General features: G+C 37.0%; 2 long non-coding RNA genes across 2 annotated transcripts in view; both read right to left on the minus strand.

The window, feature by feature from the left end:
* The window catches only part of LOC309654344, a 62,286-nt gene that overhangs the window by 24,154 nt on the left and 14,598 nt on the right, over positions 1–23,534 (minus strand). The window lies entirely within an intron of this gene.
* On the minus strand, positions 10,647–17,643 carry LOC309654369. The gene is made up of 2 exons (XR_014260195.1): positions 12,913–17,643; positions 10,647–11,824 (listed from the first exon to the last, which is right to left on the minus strand). It is a non-coding gene; the product is annotated as an uncharacterized lncRNA (long non-coding RNA).

Here is a 23,534-nt window from a genome sequence, read left to right on the forward strand (position 1 = left end):
ACCTTGTGGTTTATCTACCTTATATATAGTAGTTTGTATCTGCTAATCCCAAATTCCTAATTTATCCCTCTTTTATATGCACTAGGAAACCAAAAAATTTCGTGTGACTCGCCTTATTGCAATATTTGCTTTATTGCAGTGGTCTGGAACCAAACCCACAATATCTCCAAGGTGTGCTTGTATATTCATACAATGCAATATTATTTGGCAATAAAAAGAAATGAAGTATTGATACATGCTACAACATGGACGAACCTTGAAAAGAAATAGAAATGATTAGCGATATTTTCCCTTAAAATATTTCTAGATACACCTAAACTGCTATTGTGTGTGTTGCTTCAGGTTAAAGGGATGAAAGGAGAAGGGTAGGTGGTCTGTAAAGTTCTGACTATAACTGTCTTTTCTCTTTTTTGTAGTTCTTTTTGTATTAGTGCACTGTTTAGAATACACAACTAATTTTAACATTAATTATGTAATATGTTAATTCATCTGACATATACTTTGCCTAGCATATGCCAGGCACTGTTTTTGGTGCTGGAGATATAGAATTGAACAGGACAAATCCACTGTTGCCAGCTTACATACTAGTAAGGGGAACAGAGTAGGGTTGACAGGAAGGAAGTCCTCTTCAAAGAAGTGATATTTGAACAGAGACCTAAATAACATAAAAGTCTGGAGGAAGAGAACATAAGATAGGGGATGGAGATATAAAGGCCCTGAGTTGGGAGGAAGTTTAGTATATTAGAGCAGTGGTTCTTCAACTTGAAAATGGAAGTTGTTAAAACAGATTGCTGGCTCCACACACAGAGTGTCTGATTCACTAAGCCAGGGATGGGGCCCAAGAATTGGCATTTCTAGCAAGTTCCCAAGTGATGCTGGTCTTCTCATTGCAGTGGCTTCTCTTGTTGCGGAGCACAGGCTCAAGGCGCGCAGGCTTCAGTAGTTGTGGCATGAGGGCTTAAGAGTGCAGGCTCAGTAGCTGTGGCGCATGGGCTTATTTGCTCCGCGGCATGTGGGATCTTCCCGGACCAGGGATCGAACCTGTGTCCCCTGCATTGGCAGGCAGATTCTTAACCACTGCGCCACCAAGGAAGTCCCAGGAAATATTTTTCTTTAAGCAATGAGCCATGGTATTGTTGGGTCTCTTTGTTACAGTAGCCTAGTCTTACCCTAACAGCAGGAGAAGTTAGAGTGAAAGCAGGGGGAAGACTTAAGAGACTATTGTAATAGCCCAGTCAAGAGATGACGGTGGCTTGAGTTAGGGTATAAGTCAGCTGGGGCTGTTTGCTGTCACACCCATTCCTCTCCTTTCCTTTCCTCTGCGGGCTGGTCTCTGCTTTCTGCACTTTCCAGACTCCCTGTCAACTGGCTTCTGGCTGGCTTCAGGCACTGTTTGGAGATGGGAGGGGAGGAACAGGGGAAGCCAGGTCATTTCTTTCTTTCCCTCTCTCTGTCTCTCTCTTTCTCTCGATCTCTCAATCTCTGCCACAGGCAGCATTTCTAGCAGGGATGGAATCACCAGGAAGCTGCTGCCATATGGTATCACCATGGATCCAGCTTCTTCTGGGTGACAATGAGCTCTTCTCCTTTTGTCCTGCCAGCCTAGAAACGGCAGCAGCTTCCTACAGTTGTTAATCTCTGGGTTGCCCCACCATCCTCTTTGGCTTATCACTTCTTACATCACTTGTGTAACCAATTCCCTGCATTAAATCCCCTCTCTTTTAAACGATTTTCCGTGTGGGTAACCCTGGCCTGACACAGGGGGAGGTGGTGGATTAGTGAGAAGTGTTGGAATCAGGGCATATTTTGAGGTAGAAATGACAGGATTGATGAGGGATTGGATTTGGGGTATGAGAGAAGAGTTTAAAACTCAAAACAGAACATTTCCGTGCAACCTCCTCACTAAATTGCTTCTCAGTCTCAGAAAAACTACACTATCATATACCCAATCTCAAAACAAAAATCTAGGCCTCAGATTCATTGGATTCTTCCCCCGAGTCATCATAAAGTTTTATTCCAGCTTTTGTGACATGTGGGGACTTGCCTGGAATTATAGGGTATATACCTCATCATACCTAATAAAAAAACTTAGACTGGAAATGGAGCCAAATTCAGGCATCACCGCTAATTTCAGAAATTCCAATGAAATTTGTTAATACTGTGCTTTGAGAAAGAAACCAGATTCTGTATCTAGATTAGACAGCCTGTCCCCTGGACCACTGCCAAGACAGTTTCAGGGAGTGTAGGGAAGTACAACAACCCAGGTTTTGCTACGTCTGTTGGGAAGCCATAGCATTTTTAGATAGGCTGAAACATGGGAGCTAAAGCATACTTGAGATATCCTAGGAAAGTGGCAAGTGATCACCAGTTACAAGGGCTGAGACTCAGAAAGCTTCTATTTCCTTTTATTTGAGACTACTGAGGATAAAGACAATCTATGGGAAGGACAAAGACTTGTCTATTTATTAGCTGTGTGACCTAGGATAATGTTGTTAACCTCTCTGAGCTTCAGTTTGCTAATCTATCAAAAACAGGGAAACCATTACCTACCTTGAAAGATTGTTGTATTAAATCATATGATAGGCCTTAGAACATGGCACACAGCGTATGTTCATATTCCTTCTCTTCTCTTCCCTTCTACTTCTCCCATGTGGGTAGCACTGTAGTGTAGATTAACTATAATTATCTGTAACTTAGCATACTCTCAGTTAATAACTGTTGATCTTCAATAAGTGGTGCTGGGAAAAACTGGACAGCCACATGCAAAAGAATGAATCTGGACCATTATCTTATACCATACACAAAAATTAACTCAAGCAGATTAAAGACTTGAATATAAGACCTGAAAACATAAGACTTCTAGAAAAGAGCAGAAAGCTCCTTGACATTGCTCTTGGCAGGATTTTTGGGTTTGACAGAAAAGCAAAGGCAAAAAAACAAAAAAACACAAAAATCAGCAAGTGGGACTACATCAAACTAAAAAGCTTCTGCACAGCAAAGGAAACCACCAACAAAATGAAAAGGCAACCAACGAAGTGGGAGAAAATATTTGCAAAGTGTATGTCTGACACAGGGTTAATATCCAAAATATATAAGAACTCATACAATTCTATAGCAGAAAAACAAACAACCTGATTAAAAAATGGGCAGAAGATCTGAATAGACGTTTTCCCAAAGAAGATATATGGATGGCACAGGTACATGAAAAGATGCTCAACATCACTAATTGTCAGGGAAATGCAAGTGAGATATCACGGTGATATCATCTCACACCTGTTAGAATGGCTATGATCAAAATGATGAGAAATAACAAGTGTTGGAGAGGGTATAGAGAAAAGGGAACCCTTGTGCACTGTTGGTGGGAATGTAAATTGGTGCAGCCACTAGGAAAAATAGTATGGAGGTTCCTCAAAACATTAAAAATAGAACTACCATATGATCCAGCAATTCCACTTCTGGGTATTTATCTGAAGAAAATTAAAATACTGATTTGAAAAGATCTAAGCACCCCCATATTCATTGCAGCATTATTTACAATAGCAAGACATGTAAACAACCTAAGTATACATCAACAGGTGAGCGGATTAAAAAAATGTGGTATGTATACACATTTGGAATACTTGTCAGCCATAAAAAAAGAAAGAAATCCTGCAATTTGCAACAATATGGATGGACCTTGAGGGCCTTATGCTAAGTGAAGTTAAGTGAGACAGAGAACAACAAATACTAAATGATCTCTTATATGTGGAATCTAAAATGAAAACCAAAACCAAAAAAAACAAAAAAATGAGCTCATGGATACAGAGAACAGATTGGTGGTTGCCTGAGGTGGGGGGGTGGGAGGTGGGAGAAATGGGTGAAGGGGGAAGGTACAAATTTCCAGTTATAAAATGCATAAGTTATGGGAATGTAATGTACTGCATTATGATTACAGTTAATAGTACCGTATTGCATATTTGAAGGTAGTGAGGAGAGTGGATCTTGAAAGTTCTCATCACAAGAAAAAAATTTCATAACTATGTTATGATGACAGATATTAACTGGACTTATTGTGGTGATCATTTTGCATTATATACAAGTATCAAATCATTATGTGATACATCTGAAATTGACACAATATTTTATCAGTTATAAAAAATTTAAGTAAACAATTCAATGATCTTTAGTGTATTCAACAGAGCAGTGCAGCCATCACCACAATAAATTTTAGAACGTTTTCATTGTCCCAAAAAGAAACCTTGTATCCTTTAGCAGTCACTCCCATCCTGCTCCCCACTGTTCAGCCTTAGGTAAACATTAATCTACCTTCTATCTCTACGAATTTGCAGATTCTGAAATTCTATATAAATGGAAGCATACAATATGTGGTCACTTGTGACGGGCTTCTTTCACTTAGCGTAAGACTTTCAAGGTTCTTCCAAGTTGTAGTATGTATCAATACTTCAATTCTTTTTATTGCCAAATGACATTCCATTGTGTGGCTATTCCACATTTTATTTATCCATTCCATCAGCTGATGGACATTTGGGTTTCTTCCATTTTTTGGCTATTATCATTTCTTTTTTTCTTGAAATTAGTACTACAATGGAATGACTAAAGGACAGGCAAGGGCTTCCCTGGTGGCGCAGTGGTTGAGAATCTGCCTGCCAATGCAGGGGACACGGGTTCGAGCCCTGGTCTGGGAGGATCCCACATGCCGCAGAGCAGCTGGGCCCGTGAGCCACAGTTGCTGAGCCTGCGCGTCTGGAGCCTGTGCTCCGCAACAAGAGAGGCCGCGATAGTGAGAGGCCTGCGCACCGCGATGAAGAGTAGCCCCCGCTTGCCACAACTGGAGAAAGCCCTCGCACAGAAACGAAGACCCAACACAGCCATAAATAAATAAAAAATAAATAAATAAATAAAAATTTAAAAAAAAAAAAAAGGACAGGCAAGAAGAAAAAAAGTATTGAATCCTGGAAAATTTCTCAATTAGGTGAATGATGACTGAATAAAGGAGTCCTCAGAACACAACATTCAGTATGGACATGATTCCTATTAACTGATCATTTCCAAAACCATCACTATTAATTAAATGCCTTTCAAAATATCTTCTTATGGCAAGTATTTGTGTCTAAGTGCTTCTGTTTATGGGACAAGAAACTGAAATGGCTGTCTTGGCAGTATAACCACAGTTGTATAAGCCAAGGGATTAAGAGTACTTTTGAGAAGAAGTAACAATGTGTTCTCCATGGCTATGGAAATGATGGTAAATTTATACATAATGTATGGATGATCATATTATACCCTTATGAGAATGTCAATCAAAACAGCATTTCTGTCAGGAGATAGTTTCCAATTCACAAAATGTATTCTTTTTACATTAGAATCCTTGCTGTCCACATTTCCCTGTCAACATATTTTTTAAAATCCATTTCTAAAAATGAAAGGATTGATAATTCTGACATTGAGCAACAACCCTCTATGCCAGCCAGCCTGGTACAGGAAAGTTTAAATCTAATCCTAACATCACTCTGTATATAACATAAGTGCAGTTGATATTGCAAAATCCTAAGGTGGTACTCTTTTTAATTACACTTAAACTAGCTGGTATGGCCAGTACTGCTTCAGAGGATATAAAAAGAATAGCAGCTAAGCTTGCATAGAGCAGAGGTATGCTCTAGAAAGAACAAAAAAGTCAACGGACTTAGTGTGGAATGCAAGGCTTAAAAATTCCATAAAATCAGGAAGGAAAGCAAGAGTTTACTTATAGGCATTTAGAAAGATCAAATTGTTAAGTGGGCAATGTTTATCTTGGTGTTCAATGTTTATCTTGGGTGTTCCTTAATTTCCATTTCCTCTGTTTCCTTTCCCAGTGTTCCTTCCTCGAGAAACAATATTTTTAAAAATATGATTTACACAAAGATGTTAATGACAACTTAATTATTTCCAAAGAAATATAGGCATTTAAAAGGAGGCCATAGTATCACAAAGGAATAAATTGTTACTGATGAAATTTCACTGTGCATATAGATCAGAGGTATATTTCAGGGCCTTCCTGAATCCACATTTTTTCCCACAGTAAAGCAGGCCCTGCAATAGACCCATAGACATAAAAAATTGACTTGCAGAACTGCATAATGAGTATGTTTAGCTGAAGGAAGGGGAGTTCTTAGATCACAATCTCAATATCAGTCAAGAACAACTGTTTTCCTTCAAATCTGAAACTTATGAGAATGATTAGGTGATAGAAAAGACATTAATGGTTCTGATCATAGAATCAGAAGATATAAAGATGTTGCATGCAACATACACAGGTAGAAATTAACAACTTCAGACCTCCTTCTGTGAGTGGTGCTTCTGGTTCTGCCTTTTCATTATAATGCTCTCAATTGCAACTGTCAGCTGGCTTCCTTGGTTCAAATATCCATAATAACACTTGAAAGGGTTCTCTAACTTGGAGGTTCACAAAAATAATAAAGCATTTATTTGAGAATGACTTATCCTAAACTATGGAAGAAGAATTAGATACAGATTTTCAGTTTGAACATAGTGGAATAAAATTGGCATTTCCTCCTTCCCCTCTAGGAAATCACACTAAAGAAGAATGAGAAAGAGAAATACAAGCTAGGATGCATGTGAAATCCTAAGCCACAAATAGATAGAAGGGCTGCCAAAAGCAGTGAGGATCAAACAGGATGTGGGAGGAAGCAGAAGGGGATGCCTGTGAATGCAAATCCCTGAGAGAGCGGGCGCTGCCCCAAGATGAGGAGCATGCCCAAGATAAAGAACTAAAATCCTCATGCGTCCTAACTGGGACAAGCCGTGTGGAATAGTGACAGGAGTTTGATTCTGAGAAGCAGGGCTAACAAGACTGAACAAGGACTCATATGATGAGCCATATTTTAAAAAACAGCCTGTTGGTGAGGCAGAGGATTAGAAAAAGATTCTGAATGCTATGAGTCTTACAAACTGCCTATTTCTGTTGGCCAGGGAGAGGTTAACAGTTAAATGGACTCTCACACTTAACTGAGGGCTCTAGGGAGAATGCTGCTAGACTTGGACACAGCTTTAGCATCCCTGACATATGAATCATTTGGAAATAGCTGGTCAAGGAGAAGCCCACTTAACCAACATGAGAAATCAAAAATAAACCACCCAGGATCTATATAAAAGTATTACAAGAAAAGAGGAGAAAAAGAATAAGAAGAAATGCAGATGAACACTGATCAAAGCAGTATATTCATGAAACAGATGAAAAATTTGACCAAGTGTTTGCCATGGATTTAAACAGTTAATGGAGCAATTTATCTATAAAACAAGAACCCAAATATACATACAATATATTTAAGAGCCTTAATAAAGGAAGGGAAAGAAAATTATGTCAAAAGCTGGTTCTTTGAAAATATCAATAAAATTGATAATCCCCTAGCCAGGCTAAGAAAAAGGGAGAGGACACAAATTACTAATTTCAGAAATAAAAGAGGGGACATCACTACAGATCCCATGGACATTAAGGGATAATAAAGGAAGACTTTGAATAACTCAATGCCCACAAATTTGATAACCCAAATGAAATGGACCAATTTCTTGAAAGACACAATCTGCAAACATTCATACAAGAAGAAATAGATGATCTGAATTGGCCTATATTTATTAAAGAAATTGAATGAATAACTAATAACCTTCCAAAACAGGAAGCACCAGGCCCAGACAGGTTAACTCATGAAATATATCAAACATTTAAGCAAGATATTATGCCAATTCTCTACAGTCTCTTTCAGAAGACAGAAGCAGAGGGAATACTTCCTAACTCATTCTATGAGGCCAGCATTAACCTAATCAAAACCAGTCACAGGCGTTACAAGAAAAGAAAACTATAAACCAATATCTCTTATGAATACAGAGCAAAAATCTTCAACAAAATATTAGCAAATAAATCCAAATATCTATAAAAAGTATTATACACCATGACCAAGTGGGATTTATCCCAGGTATGCAAGGCAGGTACAGCTTTTGAAAGTTAATTAACGTAACATCATATGAACAGGCTAAAAAAGAAAAAGCACAGGATCATATCAATAGATACAGAAAAAGCATTTGACAAAATCAAATAAAAACTCAGGAAGAGAAGAATAGAGAGGAAGGGAACTCCCTCAATATGATAAAGAATAACTACCAAAAAACCTTCAGGTAACATACTTAATGGTAAGAAACTAGAAGTTTTCCTGCTAAGATCAGGAACAAGGATGTCCCCTCTTACCACCTATTTTCAACACCATACTGGAAGTCCTAGTTAAGGCAGTAAGGCAAGAAAAAAAAAGTATACAGATTGGAAAGGAAGAAATAAAATTGTCTTTGTTTGCAGGTGACGTGATTGTCTATGTAGAAAATTCAAAAGAATCAATAAAAAACTTCTGGAACTAAGGAACAATTACAACAAGGTTGTAGGATACGAGATTAATATACAAAAGTCAATTGCTTTCCTATATACTAGCAATGAATAAGTGGAATTTGAAATTAAAAACACAATACCATTTACATTAGCACTCCAAAAAAACAAAATACTTAAGTACAAATCTAAGAAAATAGGTATAAGATCTATCTGAGGCAAACTATGAAAAACTAAATAAATAAATAGTCCATGTTCAATATTGAGGAAGACTCAATACTGTCAAGGTATCAGTTCTTCCCAACTTCATCTATGATCCAATGAAATCCCAATCAAAATCCCAGCAAGTTATTTTTTGGATATAGAAAAACTGATTCTAATGTTTATACGGAGAGACAAAAGACTCAGAATAGTCAACACAATATTGAAGGAGAAGAACAAAGTTGGAACACTGAAACTACCAGATTTCAAGTATTACTATAAGGCTACAGTAATCAGGACAGTGTGGTAATGGCGAAAGAATCAACAAATAGATGAATGAAACAGAAAGAGAGCCCAGAAGTAAACACACATAAATATAGTCAACTGGGGGAGTTCCCTGGTGGCCTAGTGGTTAGGATTCTGGGCTTTCACTGCTCTGGCCCAGGTTCAATCCCTGGTCAGGGAACCGAGATTCCACAAGCTATGTGGCCATAAAACAAAAACACAACAAAATATAGTCAACTGATCTTTGACAAAAGGAACAAAGACAATACAATGGAGAAAAATAGTCTTCTCAACAAACGGTGTTGGGATAACTGGACATCCACATGCAAAACCATGAATCTAGACAAAGAAATTACCAAACATTAATTCAAAATGAATCATATACCTAGATGTAAAATGCAAAACTATGAAATGTATGTAAAAGTAGAAGATAATATAGGAGCAAACCTAGTTGACTTTGGGCAGGATGATAGCTTTTTAGATACAACACCAAAGGTACAATCTCTGAAAGAAATAATTGATAAGCTGAATTTCATTAAAATTTAAAACTGCTCTGTGAAAGACAACATCAAGAGAGTGAGAAGACAAGCCACAGACTGAGAGAAAAATATTTGCAAAAGACATATATGATAAAGGACTGTTATACAAAATATACAAAGGACTCTTAAAACTCAACAATAAGAAGATAATCCGATTTTAAAATGTGCCAAAGACCTTAACAGACACATCACCAAAGAAGATATACAGATGGCAAATAAGCATATGAAAAGATTCTCCACATCATATGTCATCAGGGAATGGAAATTAAAACAACAATGAGATACCACTACAAACCTATTAGAATGGTCAAAATCCAGAATACTGACAATACCAAGTATTAGCAAGGATGTGGAGCAACATTTATTGCTGATGGGAAAACAAAATGGTACAACTACTTTGGAAGACAGTTTGGCAGTTTCTTATAAAGCTAAATATACTCTTGCCATACAATCCAGCAATTATGTTCCTTGGCATTTACCCAAATGCGGTGAAAACTTATGTCCACACAAAATCCTGCACAAGGATGTTTATAACAGCTTTATTAATAATTGCTAGAACTTGGAAGCAACCAAGATGTATCTCAGTAGGTGAATGTTTAAATAAACTGTAGTACATCCAGACAATGGAATACTATTCAGCACTAAAAAGAAATGAGCTACTAAGCCATAAAAGGACACGGACTTCCCTGGTGGCGTAGTGGTTAAGAATCTGCCTGCCAATGCAGGGCACAGGGCTTCAAGCCCTGGTCCGGGAAGATCCCACATGCTGCAGAGCAACTAAGCCAGTGTGCCACAACTACTGAGCCTTCGCTCTAGAGCCTGCGAGCCACAACTACTGAGCCTGTGTGCCACAACTACTGAAGGCCACACACCTAGAGCCCGTGCTCCACAACAAGAGAAGCCATTGCAATGAGAAGCCCACGCACCGCAATGAAGAGTAGCCCCCGCTCACTGCAACTAGAGAAAGCCCATGTGCAGCAACGAAGACCCAATGCAGCCAATAAATAAATAAATAAATAAATAAGAACATGGAGGAAACTTAAATGCATATTATTAAGTGAAAGAAGCCAACTGAAAGACTACATATTGTATAATTCCAAGTATATGACATTCTGGAAAATGGAGACAGTAAAAAAATCTGTGATTATCAGGGATTGGGGCAGGGAGAGGATGAATAAGCAGAGCACAGAAGTTTTTAGGGCAGTGAAAATACTCTGTATGATACCATAATGATGGATATATGTTATTTTACAACAGTTGTCCAAACCCATAGAATGTACAACACCAAGAGTGAACCCAAATGTAAACGAGTGACTACGATGTGTCAGTGTAGGTTCATCAATTGTAACAAATGCACCACTGGTGGGGATGTTGATAATGGGGGAGGCTATGCATGTGTGGAGGCAGGGAGTGTATGGGAAATCTCTGTACCTCCTTTTTAACTTTGCTATGAACTGAAAACTGCTCTAAAAAAAAGTCTTAAAAAAAAGAAAGGAAGTGATTCTGACATATGCTACAACATGGATGAACCTTGAAGACAGTATGCTAAGCAAAATAAGGCAGTCACAAAAAGACAAATATTGCATAATTCCACTTATGTGAGGTACCTAGAGTAGTCAAATTCATAGAGATGGAAAGTAGAATGGTGGTCGTCAGGGGCTGCGGGAGGGGGTTAGGAATGAGGAGTTAGTATTTAATGAGTACAGAGTTTCAGTTGTGGAAGACAAAAAAGTTCTGGAGATGGATAGTGTAGATGGTGCACAACAATATGAATGTACATAATGCCACAGAACCATTCACTTAAAAGTAGTTAAAATGGTAAATATTATGTATATTTTACCACATTATTATTATTTTTTTAATTAACAAAGAGCAAAAGGCAGAGATACAAGATTCAGGAGGACAGAGACAACAAAGTGAATGAAACACGAGTTGGAAGATCTCTAGGGGGAATAGTGGCTTTAAAAATATCAGAAATGGAGTAAAAATTGGAAGTAGACCAGGAGAGACCAGATACCGATGAGAATGCAAAAAGGAAGAAAGAGGTTAGATAGAGAGAGCAAGCAAAATGAATGAAAATAAATACAATTTAAAATGATTAGAGATACAATGATATCTAGAGAAGACAGGCAAGTGAGATACAACATACACTTACCTAATATCCCCATATAATGGATCAGAACAAATATTTGAAATATTATTGAAGAAATGTTCATTTTGAAGGTGTATGTCAGGTCTCAGAAAAAAAACTGACACATTATCGTCAACACAAGCATATCCTAATACAACTGCTGAACTGTGAAGATAAAGAAATAATCCTTTGGACAACCAGGCAGAAATAATGAGTCATCTACGAAGGGTAAAAACAAAGCAGGCTGACATCAGACTTCTCCACAACAATATCCAGTTCCAGAAGACTGGAGAAATGCCTCTAAAATTAACAAGGAAAGAAATCGTGACCCAAGAAATTTATATCATCCAAGTTGTTATTCAAATATAAAGGAAACAAATAATATTTAATATTCATTAATGCTGTGGAAATGTTGGGAAAATATTTGCAATTCATATCACAAATTGCTGTTTTTTAATCTATAAAGAATCTTACTTTTTAAACAACTATAAACACAAGAACTATATGCTAACAATTTTAAAGACTTAGACCACATGGAAAGTTTCTTGAAAAATATATGTGTACCATATGAGATGTGACTGAAGAAGAAATTAAAGTTTGAATAGTCCTGCAAATATTAAATAAATTGAAGCAGTTGTTTAAAATCTTCCCACAAAGATGAGATTAGATAATATGAGTAGTTAGAAAGATATATTTTTCTGGCAATCAGGAGAAAGGTCAGGGCTAACACGTCAGTATGTTACTAGAGAACATGTAAAATAGAAAAATAGCTATGAAAATAATTGTAAAAGCATTAAAACAAATCATGAGGTATATATTAACAAAAGCTATTGCTGTTCTGAAAGGCTCAGTTGGCAATTTGCCCAGCCTGGGCTGCTTGCATGCTGATGTGTTAAAGAGCTGTCCTTTGGGGCAGAGGCTGCTCCATCAGACCAATCATAAACCACTCCTTCACACTTCTGCCAGGAAGGAGGACCCCTTAGTAAGTAGCACTATGGAAATGAATGAATTATGATATAGAAAATAAGGAAATGGAGTGGAAAGGAGATGTTTGCAAAGTTTTGGGGGTGTGAAAGTACTATTCCCAAAGATTTCTAGATATTTTTGGTTTATGAGAAAGGTAAAGGTATCCCATTTTTCTATTTCAAGTATGTATTACATTTATTTTCAAAGCTCATCCCCATCTTTATTTTCAAAAGGGCTCAATCATTTATTAGGCATCATTTTTAGGATACAGGATGAAGTTTAGTGGCTGAACTAGGTGCACAAACAAAGGGGGCTCAAGCCTCTTCCTATATGTAAATATCTCTTTGTCCAGTAGCACCATTGCAAAAAGTAACCTCACTGAACCACTTGAACAAATTTCAAAAGGAACTTCAACCACTCACCGGGACACAAGCTGGAGGCTCATTTGTCCAAACTGAATGTTCCCCAACTAAATATATTCTCTCATTATGGACAGCAACTCCAGATTCATTTTGCCCTAAAGTAAAGAGAATTGAATAAAAAGAGAAGAAAAAAAAAAACCTATAGATAAATCAACAGATAAATGGGCAAAGAATTTGAACAGTTTACATAAAAGGAAATATAAATGGCTCTAAAACTTGTAAGAAAAGATGTTTAATCTCATAATGAGAAAGGCAAAATAAAATTAAACTGAAATATCATGGTTAACCCCACAAATTGGAAAAGATCACAAAGCTTGGTAACACTGTATTAATGACAGTGTGTTAAAGAGGCATTTTCATATATTGCTGATAGGAACATAAATTAGTACAACCTCTATGTAGGGTAATTTATCAATATTTATCAAAATTACAAACACATATACTCTTAGAATCAATAATTCTACCTCTAGGAATTTATCCTATAAATTACTTACATATGTACAAAATAACATACAACTCATTACATCAATGTAGAGTTGATTAAATAAATTATGATGCATTCATTCAATGAATACTATGCTGCTGAAAAAAGATGGGAAAATTATTATTAATACAGAATTAATTCCAAGATATAGTTTAATGAAAAAAATAAGCTTCAGAGTATATGGAAAATTATCATTTGCATAAAAACTGTGTGTACATTTGCTCATATATGCATTGAAGGATATATAAGATATTGGTAATATTATTTACCTCTGAGGAGGGGAACTAGGTTACTGGATAAGAGTTAAATAGAACTTATTGTCTACTCTTGTACTTTTGGAATTTTAAAACGTGAATTCACTAACTAGAAAGAAAAAGAGAGGGTATAAGCAATGTGTGTTTCTGTTGTTTACAACTATTATCTTTTCTGGGGAATTTGTGAATACTCTTAGCCATGAGTGGCTAAGGGAAGTGTCCTGGGCCACTCTCTCCTTTTACTAACCCAGTTTCGGGTTATTTACCACCTTCTTCTGAGTCTCTCCCTATCTAAATTCCCATGATAGTCTGAGTCAGAGAGAGTTTCTGTGCAGCAAGGCTTTTAAGATTTCAAATAATTCTTTTGCTTAGTCACATGCAAACGCTCAAAAATTCATACTTTAAACAGAAGTCTTCATAAAGTTCTAACTATATCTGCTTTTTAATTGCGTTGAACTTAAGGAGGTTTCTTTCTATTTGTTTCAGAGTCTTCCAAATTAGGAATACTTCCCTTCTCTGAGATAAGCCTTATTTTAATTTTTTTATAGCAATGAGACAAAAATTCAGGACTCTAAAAAAACAGAAACTGGTTATTAATACACCTTTTTATTTTCTATCAAATCCAGTGTCCAAACAATAATTATATTTAGACATACACTTTTCAGCTTTTTGCTGAAAGGTGGAAAACTTCAATTGTCCAAGCACTCTAGGCTCTGAGTTTCTGTGGCTTGCTCATGACTGAAAGTAGACTGTAGAAGGGGTATCAAAAACCTACAGGTAATCCCTGTAGGATATTTCTAGGCTATTGCTCTAGCAAATTGGAGGGATATCCTGACCCCTTACATTTTAAAAAATGTAATCTTTCATGAGGTAGAGATTGTAGCCTTCTAATGAAATTTACTTAAAATCTCCTGATGCCCTGTTAAGCCTCCACCAATGGCAAAGTCTCATTAGACCTGCCCATGCTAAAGCCTATTTGATATTAAAACAAAAGAAAAGGTCTCTGCCTAAGTAGATTAGGGAGACAAAATCAAGCAGTCCAGACTTCTAAACAAGGGGACTTTAAACATGGAATTTGCATATATTATTCATTCTCTCTCCATGCAAACAAGCAGATATTGCTCAGTGAACTCTGGCCTATGCTTAGAAACAATGGTTTTTAATATCCCTCTTTCCATGGCTGCCACCAGAAAAATTCCTGGCTCCATTGGGGATTTTCAGAGTAACACCCTCTCAACACTCTCCTTTCTCTAAAATGCCACTTGGAACTTTGTAAGTGGAATGGTTTCTTTGCCTCTATATGGCAAGTTTCCACTCAGTACAATCCATATCTGCTTCTCTGTTTGGCATTTTCCCTCTCATCTTAGCTTCTGGTTAAAAGAGTAACTTCCAGGTCAAATTTAATTTAATAAAGTATTGAACACTGTAAAGAAGTCATGGAATCACTTGTTGCCAATGGGGAGGGGGTTGGGGGAGGAAAGGACTGGGAGTGTGGGATCAGCAGATGTAAACTATTATATATAGGACGGATAAACAACAAGGTCCTATTGTATAGCGCAGGGAATGATATTCAATATCCTGTGATTAAGCCATAATGGAAAAGAATATTAAACAAGAAAAAAGAATCGGGGCTTCCCTGGCGGCGCAGTGGTTAAGAATCCGCCTGCCAATGCAGGGGACACAGGTTCGAGCCCTGGTCCTGGAAGATCCCACATGCCGCGGAGCAACTAAGCCCATGCGCCACAACTACTGAGCCTGTGCTCTAGAGCCTGCGAGCCACAACTACTGACCCCACGTGCCTAGGGCCCATGCTCCGCAACAAGAGAAGCCACCAGAATGAGAAGCCCGCGCACCGCAACAAAGAGTAGCCCCCGCTCGCCGCAACTAGAGAAAACACGCGCACAGCAACAAAGACCAAACACAGCCAAAAAAATAAAATAAAATAAAATAAATTAAAATTAAAAAAAAGAATGTCTATATGTGTATAATTGAGTCACTTTGCTGTACAGCAGAGATTGGCACAACATTGTAAATCAACTCTACTTCAATTTAAAAATATAAAAATTTTTTAAAAAGTAAAGAAGTCATGGGATCTATGTTGTACCCTGTGTAACACTACCAAGCACCCTCTATTCCACTTGGCTATAGCTACCTTGAGTTTTGTGATTAAAATGTTCTAAGTGTCCTCATGTTCTATAATGTGGTCATCTGCTCTTTGAGTCATATCATTTTCCACCTTGATTTAGTGCCTTTGTCCCTCCATGTCCATGTCTGCATTTTGTTTATGAGTGGGTGGTGTTCCTCTCATCCCTGGATGAACACTTAGGAGGGTCTCATTACCATTCTGACCACTCTAAGGTACTACAATGAATAGTGTCATTTTAAACATAAATGTGGTCTCGATTCACAAATTAGAATATCCTTATTCAGAAATAATCACAACTCTTAACTTCACTTAATGTCCATACCTGCTTTTCTTAAGCTGGAAAAAAAGTATTTTAATAGCCTTTTCAGATAATTGTGGATATTCTTTGATACTATGCCAAAACTTGATAATTAATAGTTTCTTTTTTTTAACATCTTTATTGGACTATAATTGCTTTACACTGGTGTGTTACTTTCTGCTGTATAACAAAGTGAGTCAGCTATACATATACATATAGCCCCATATCCCCTCCCTCTTGCATCTCACTCCCACCCTCCCTACCTCACCTCTCTAGGTGGTCACAAAGCACTGAGCTGATCTCCCTGTGCTATGCTGCTGCTTCCCACTAGCTATCTATTTTACATTTGGTAGTGTATATATGTCCATGCCACTCTCTCACTTTGTCCCAGCTTACACTTCCCCCTCCCCATATCCTCAAGTCCATTCTCTATGTCTGCGTCTTTATTCCTGTCCTGCCCCTAGGTTCTTCAGAATCTTTTTTTTTTCTTAGATTCCATATATATGTGTTAGCATACGGTATTTGTTTTTCTCTTTCTGACTTACATCACTCAGTATGACAGTCTCTAGATCCATCCACGTCTCAACAAATGACTCAATTTCGTTCCTTTTTATGGCTGAGTAATATTCCATTGTATATATGTACCACATCTTCTTTATCCATTCATCTGTCGATGGGCATTTAGGTTGCTTCCATGACCTGGCTATTGTAAATAGTGCTGCAATGAATATTGGGGTGCATGTGTCTTTTTGAATTACGGTTTTCTCTGGGTATATGCCCAGTAGTGGGATTGCTGGGTCATATGGTAATTCTATTTTTAGTTTTTTAAGGAACCTCCATATTGTTTCCCCATAGTGGATGTATCAATTTACATTCCCACCAACAGTGAAAGAGGGTTCCCTTTTCTCCATACCCTCTCCAGCATTTGTTGTTTGTAGATTTTCTGATGATGCCCATTCTAAATGGTGTGAGGTGATACCTCATTGTAGTTTTGATTTGCATTTCTCTGATGATTAGTCATTTTGAGATCCTTTCATGTGTTTCTTGACAATCTGTATATCTTCTTGGGAGAAATGTCTATTTAGGTCTTCTGCCCATTTTTGGATTGGGTTGTTTCTTTTTTTGATATTGAACTGCATGAGCTGCTTGTATATTTTGGAGATTAATCCTTTGTCAGTTGCTTCATTTGTAAATATTTTCTCCCATTCTGAGGGTTGGTTGTCTTTTTGTCTTGTTATGGTTATCTTTGCTGACAAAAGCTTTTAAGTTTCATTAGGTCCCATTTGTTTATTTTTGTTTTTATTTCCATTTCTCTAGGAGGTGGGTCAAAAAGGATCTTGCTGTGATTTATGTCACAGAGTGTTCTGCCTGTGTTTTCCTCTAAGAGTTTTATACTGTCTGGTCTTACATTTAGGTCTTTAATCCATTTTGAGTTTATTTTTGTGTAATGGTGTTAAGGAGTGTTCTAATTTCATTCTTTTACATGTAGCTGTCCAGTTTTCCCAGCACCACTTATTGAAGAGGCTGTCTTTTCTCCATTGTATATTCTCGCCTCCTTTATCAAATATAAAGTGACCATATGCGTGGGGACTTATCCCTGGGCTTTCTATCCTGTTCCATTGATCTATATTTCTGTTTTTGTGCCAGTATCATACTGTCTTGATTACTGTGGCTTGAAGTATAGCCTGAAGTCAGGGAGCCTGATTCCTCCAGCTCCGTTTTTCTTTCTCAAGATTGCTTTGGCTATTCAGGGTCCTTTGTGTTTCCATACACATTGGGAAATTTGTTGTTCTAATTCTGTGAAGAAAGCCATTGGTAGTTTGATAGGGATTGCATTGAATCTGCAGATTCCTTTGGGGAGTACGGTCATTTTCAAAATATTGATTCTTCCAATCCAGGAACATGGTATATTTTTCCATCTGCTTATGTCATCTTTGATTTCTTTCATCAGTGTTTTATAGGTTTTGAGTACAAGTCTTTTGTCTCCTTAGGTAGGTTTATCCATAGGAATTTTATTCTTTTTGTTGCAATGGTAAATGGGAGTGTTTCCTTAATTTCTCTTTCTGTTTTTTCATTGTTAGTGCGTAGGAATGCCAGAGATTTATGTGCATTAATTTTGTATCCTACAAACTTACCAAATTCACTGATTAGTTCTAGTAGTTTTCTGGTAGCATCTTTATGATTCTCCATGTATAGTATCATGTCATCTGCAAACAGTGACAGTTTTACTTCCTCTTTTCCTGTTTGGATTGCTTTTATTTTTTTTTCCTCTCTGAATGCTGTGGCTAAAACTTCCAAAACTATGTTAAATAACAGTGGTGAGAGTGGCAACCTTGTCTTGTTCCTGATCTTAGTGGAAATGGTTTCAGTTTTTCACCATTGAGAACGATGTTGGCTGTGGGTTTGTCATATATGGCCTTTATTATGTTGAGGTAAGTTCCCTCTATGCCCACTTTCAGGAGAGTTTTTATCATAAATGGGTATTGAATTTTGTCGAAAGCTTTTTCTGCATCTATTGAGATGATCATATGGTTTTTATTCTTCAATTTGTTAATATGGTTTATACATTGATTGATTTGCATACATTGAAGAATGCTTGCATCCCTGGGATAAACTCCATTTGATCATGGTGTATGATCCTTTTAATGTGCTGTTGGATTCTGTTTGCTAGTATTTTGTTGAGGAGTTTTGCATCTATGTTCATCAGTGATATTGGCCTGTAGTTTTCTTTCTTTGTGACATCTTTGTCTGGTTTTGGTATCAGGGTGGCCTTGTAGAATGAGTTTGGGAGTACTCCTCCCTCTGCTATATTTTGGAAGAGGTTGAGAAGGATAGGTGTTAGCTCTTCTCTAAATGTTTGATAGAATTCGCCTGTGAATCCATCTAGTCCTGGGCTGCTGTTTGTTGGTAGATTTTAAATCAGTTTCAATATCAGTGCTTATGATTGGTCTGTTTCTATTTTCTATTTCTTCCTGGTTCAGTCACAGAAGATTGTGCTTTTCTAAGAATTTGTCCATTTCTTCCAGGTTGTCCATTTTATTGGCATATAGTTGCTGTAGTAATATCTCATGATCCTTTGTATTTCTGCAGTGTTAGTTGTTACTTCTCCCTTTTCATTTCTAATTCTATTGATTTGAGTCTTTTCCCTTTTTTGTCTTGATGTGCCTGGCTAATGGTTTATCAATTTTGTTTATCTTCTCAAAGAACCAGCTTTTAGTTTTATTGATCTTTGCTATCGTTTCCTTCATTTCTTTTTCATTTATTTCTGATATGATCTTTATGACGTCTTTCCTTCTGCTAACTTCGGGTTTTTTTGTTCTTCTTTCTCTAATTGCTTTAGGTGTAAGGTTAGGTTGTTTATTTGAGATTTTTCTTGTTTTTTGAGGTAGGATTGTATTGCTATAAACTTCCTTCTTAGAACTGCTTTTGCTGCATCCCATAGGTTTTGGGTCATCATGTTTTCATTGTCATTTGTTTCCATGTATTTTTTGCTTTCCACTTTGACTTCTTCAGTGATCTCTTGGGTATTTAGTAGTGTATTGTTTAGCCTCCATGTTTTTGTATTTTTTATAGTTTTTTTTCCCTGTAATTGATATCTAGTCTTATAGCATTGTGGTCAGAAAATATACTTGATATGATTTCAATTTTCTTAAATTTACCAAGGTTGATTTGTGATCCAAGATATGACCTATCCTGGAGAATGTTCCATGAGTACTTGAGAAGAAAGTGTATTCTGTTGTTTTTGGATGGAATGTCCTATAAATATCAATTAAGTCCATCTTGTCTAATGTGTCACTTAAAGCTTGTGTTTCCTTACTTATTTTCAATTTGGATGATCTGTCCACTGGTGAAAGTGTGGTGTTAAAGTCCCCTACTACTATTGTGTTACTGTCGATTTCCCCTCTTATGACTGTTAGCATTTGTCTTATATACTGAGGTGCTTCTGTGTTGGGTGCATCAATATTTACAACTGTTATATCTTCTTCTTGGATTGATACCTTGATCATTACATAGTGTCCTTCTTTGTCTCTTGTAATAGTCTTTACTTTAAAGTCTATTTTGTCTGATATGAGAATTGCTACTCCAGCTTTGATTTCCATTTGCATGGAATATCTTTTTTCATCCTCTCACTTTCAGTCTGTACGTGTCCCTAAGTATGAAGTGGGTCTCTTGTAGACAGCATATATACGGGTCTTGCTTTTGTACCTATTCAGCCAGTCTATGTCTTTTCGTTGGAGCATTTAATCCATTTACATTTCAGGTAATTATTGATATGTATGTTCCTATTACCATTTTCTTAATTGCATTGGGTTTGTTATTGTAGGTCTTTTCCTTCTCTTGTGTTTCCTGCCTAGAGAAGTTCCTTTAGCATTTGTTGTAAAGCTGGTTTGGTGGTGCTGAATTCCCTTAGCTTTTGCTTGTCTGTAAAGGTTTTAATTTCTCTGTCGAATCTGAATGAGATTCTTGCTGGGTAGAGTAATTGTAGGTTTTTCCCTTTCATCACTTTAAATATGTCCTGCCACACCCTTTTGGCTTGCAGAGTTTCTGCTGAAAGATCAGCTGTTAACCTTATGGGGATTCCCTTGTATGTGAGTTATTGCTTTTCCCTTGCTGCTTTTAATATTTTTCTTCGTATTTAATTTTTGATAGTTTGATTAATATGTGTCTTGGCATGTTTCTCCTTGGATTTATCCTGGATGGGACTTTCTGCTCTTCCTGGACTTGATTGACTATTTCCTTTCTCATATTAGGGTAGTTTTGAACTATAATCTCTTCAAATATTTTCTCAGTCCCTTTCTTTTTCTCTTCTTCTTCTGGGACCCCTATAATTCAAGTGTTGGTGCATTTAATGTTGTTTCAGAGGTCTCTGAGACTGTCCTCAATTCTTTTCATTCCTTTTTCTTTATTCTGCTCTGCATTAGTTATTTCCACTATTTTATCTGCCAGGTCGCTTATCCATTCTTCTGCCTCAGTTATTCTGCTATTCATTCCTTCTAGAGAATTCTTAATTTCATTTATTGTGTTGTTCATCATTGTTTCTTTGCTCTTTTCTTCTTCTAGGTCCTTGTTAAACGTTTCTTGTATTTTCTCCATTCTTTTTTTTGGGGGGGGGGGGACACGGGCTTAGTTGCTCTGTGGCATGTGGGATCGTCCCAGGAACCTGTGTCCCCTGCATTGGCAGGCATATTCTTTTTTTTTTTTTGAACTTTTGAATTTTATTTTATTTATTTTTTTATACAGCAGGTTCTTATTAGCTATCCATTTTTTACACATTAGTGTATGTCAGTCCTAATCTCCCAATTCATCACACCACCACCCTCCCTGCCACTTTCCTCCACTGGTGTCCATACGTTTGTTCTGTACATCTGTGTTTCTATTTCTGCCCTGCAAACTGGTTCATCTGTACCATTCTTCTAGGTTCTATATATATGTGTTTATATACAATATTTGTTTTTCTCTTTCTGACTTACTTCACTCTGTATGACAGTCTCTAGATCCATCCATGTCTCTACAAATGACTCAATTTCGTTCCTTTTTATGGCTGTGTAATATTCCATTGTCTACATGTACCACATCTTCTTTATCCATTCGTCTGTCGATGGACATTTGGGATGTTTCCATGTGCTGGCTTTTGTAAATAGTGCTGCAGTGAACATTGGGGTGCGTGTGTCTTTTTGAATTATGGTTTTCTCTGGGTATAGTCCAGGCAGTGGGATTGCTGGGTCATATGGTAATACTATTTTTATTTTTTTAAGGAACCTCCATACTGTTCTCCATAGTGGCTGTATCAATTTACATTCCCACCAGAGTGCAAGAGAGTTTCCTTTTCTCCACACCCTCTCCAGCATTTGTTGTGCGTAGATTTTCTGATGATGCCTGTTCTAACTGGTGTGAGGTGATACCTCATTGTAGTTTTGATTTGCATTCCTCTAATAATTAGTGATGTTGAGCAGCTTTTCATGTGCTTCTTGGCCATCTGTATGTCTTCTTTGGAGAAATGTCTATTTAGGTCTTCTGCCCATTTTTGGATTGGGTTGTTTGTTTTTTTAATATTGACCTGCATAAGCTGTTTATATTTTTTGGAGATTAATCCTTTGTCTGTTGATTCATTTGCAAATATTTTCTCCCATTCTGAGGGTTGTCTTTTCGTCTTGTTTGTAGCTTCTTTTCCTTTGCAAAAGCTTTTAAGTTTCATTAGGTCCCATTTGTTTATTTTTGTTTTTATTTCCATTACTCTAGGAGGTGGATCAAAAAAGATCTTGCTGTGATTAATGCCAAAGAGTGTTCTTCCTATGTCTTCCTCTAAGAGTTTTATAGTGTCCAGTCTTACATATAGCTCTTTAATCCATTTTGAGTTTATTTTTTGTATAGTGTTAGGGAGTGTTCTAGTTTCATTCTTTTACAGGTAGCTGTCCAGTTTCCCCAGCACCACGTATTGAATAGGCTGTCTTTTCTCCATCGTATATCCTTGCCACCTTTGTCATAGATTAGTTGACCATAGATGCGTGGGTTTACCTCTGGGCTTTCTATCCTGTTCCATTGATCTATATTGCTGTTTTTCTGCCAGTACCATATTGTCTTGATTACTGTAGCTTTGTAGTATAGTCTGAAGTCAGGGAGCCTGATTCTTCCAGCTCCGTTTTCTTCCCTCAAGACTGCTTTGGCTATTCAGGGTCTTTTGTGTCTCCATACAAATTTTAAGATTTTTTGTTCTAGTTCCATAAAAACTGCCATTGGTAATTTTACAGGGATTGCATTGAATCTGTAGATTGCTTTGGGTAGTATAGTCATTTTCACAGTACTGATTCTTCCAGTCCAAGAACGTGGTATATCTCTCCATCTGTTTGTATCATCTTTAATTTCTTTCATCAGTGTCTTATGGTTTTATGCATACAGGTCTTTTGTCTCCCTAGGTAGGTTTATTCCTAGGTATTTTATTCTTTTTGTTGCAGTGGTAAATGGGAGTGTTTCATTAATTTCTCTTTCAGATTTTTCATCATTAGTGTATAGGAATGCAAGAGATTTCTGTGCATTAATTTTGCATCCTGAAACTTTACCAAATTCATTGATTAACTCTAGTAGTTTTCTGGTGGCATGTTTAGGATTCTCTATGTATAGTATCATGTCATCTGCAAACAGTGACAGTTTTACTTCTTCTTTTCCAATTTGTATTCCTTTTATTTCTTTGTCTTCTCTGATTGCCGTGACTAGGACTTTCAAAACTATGATGAATAATAGTGTTGAGAGTGGACATCCTTGTCTTCTTCCTGATCTTAGAGGAAATGCTTTCAGTTTTTCACCATTGAGAATGATGTTTGCTTTGGGTTTGTCATATATGGCCTTTATTATGTTGAGGTAGATTCCCTCTATGCCCACTTTCTGGAGAGTTTTTGTTATAAATCAGTGTTGAAGGCCTCAGAGAATGAGTTTGGGAGTGTT

Source organism: Balaenoptera physalus (assembly GCF_965194825.1).
Source record: "Balaenoptera physalus genome assembly, chromosome: 2".
In the NCBI taxonomy this organism is placed as follows: Eukaryota; Metazoa; Chordata; class Mammalia; order Artiodactyla; family Balaenopteridae; genus Balaenoptera; species Balaenoptera physalus.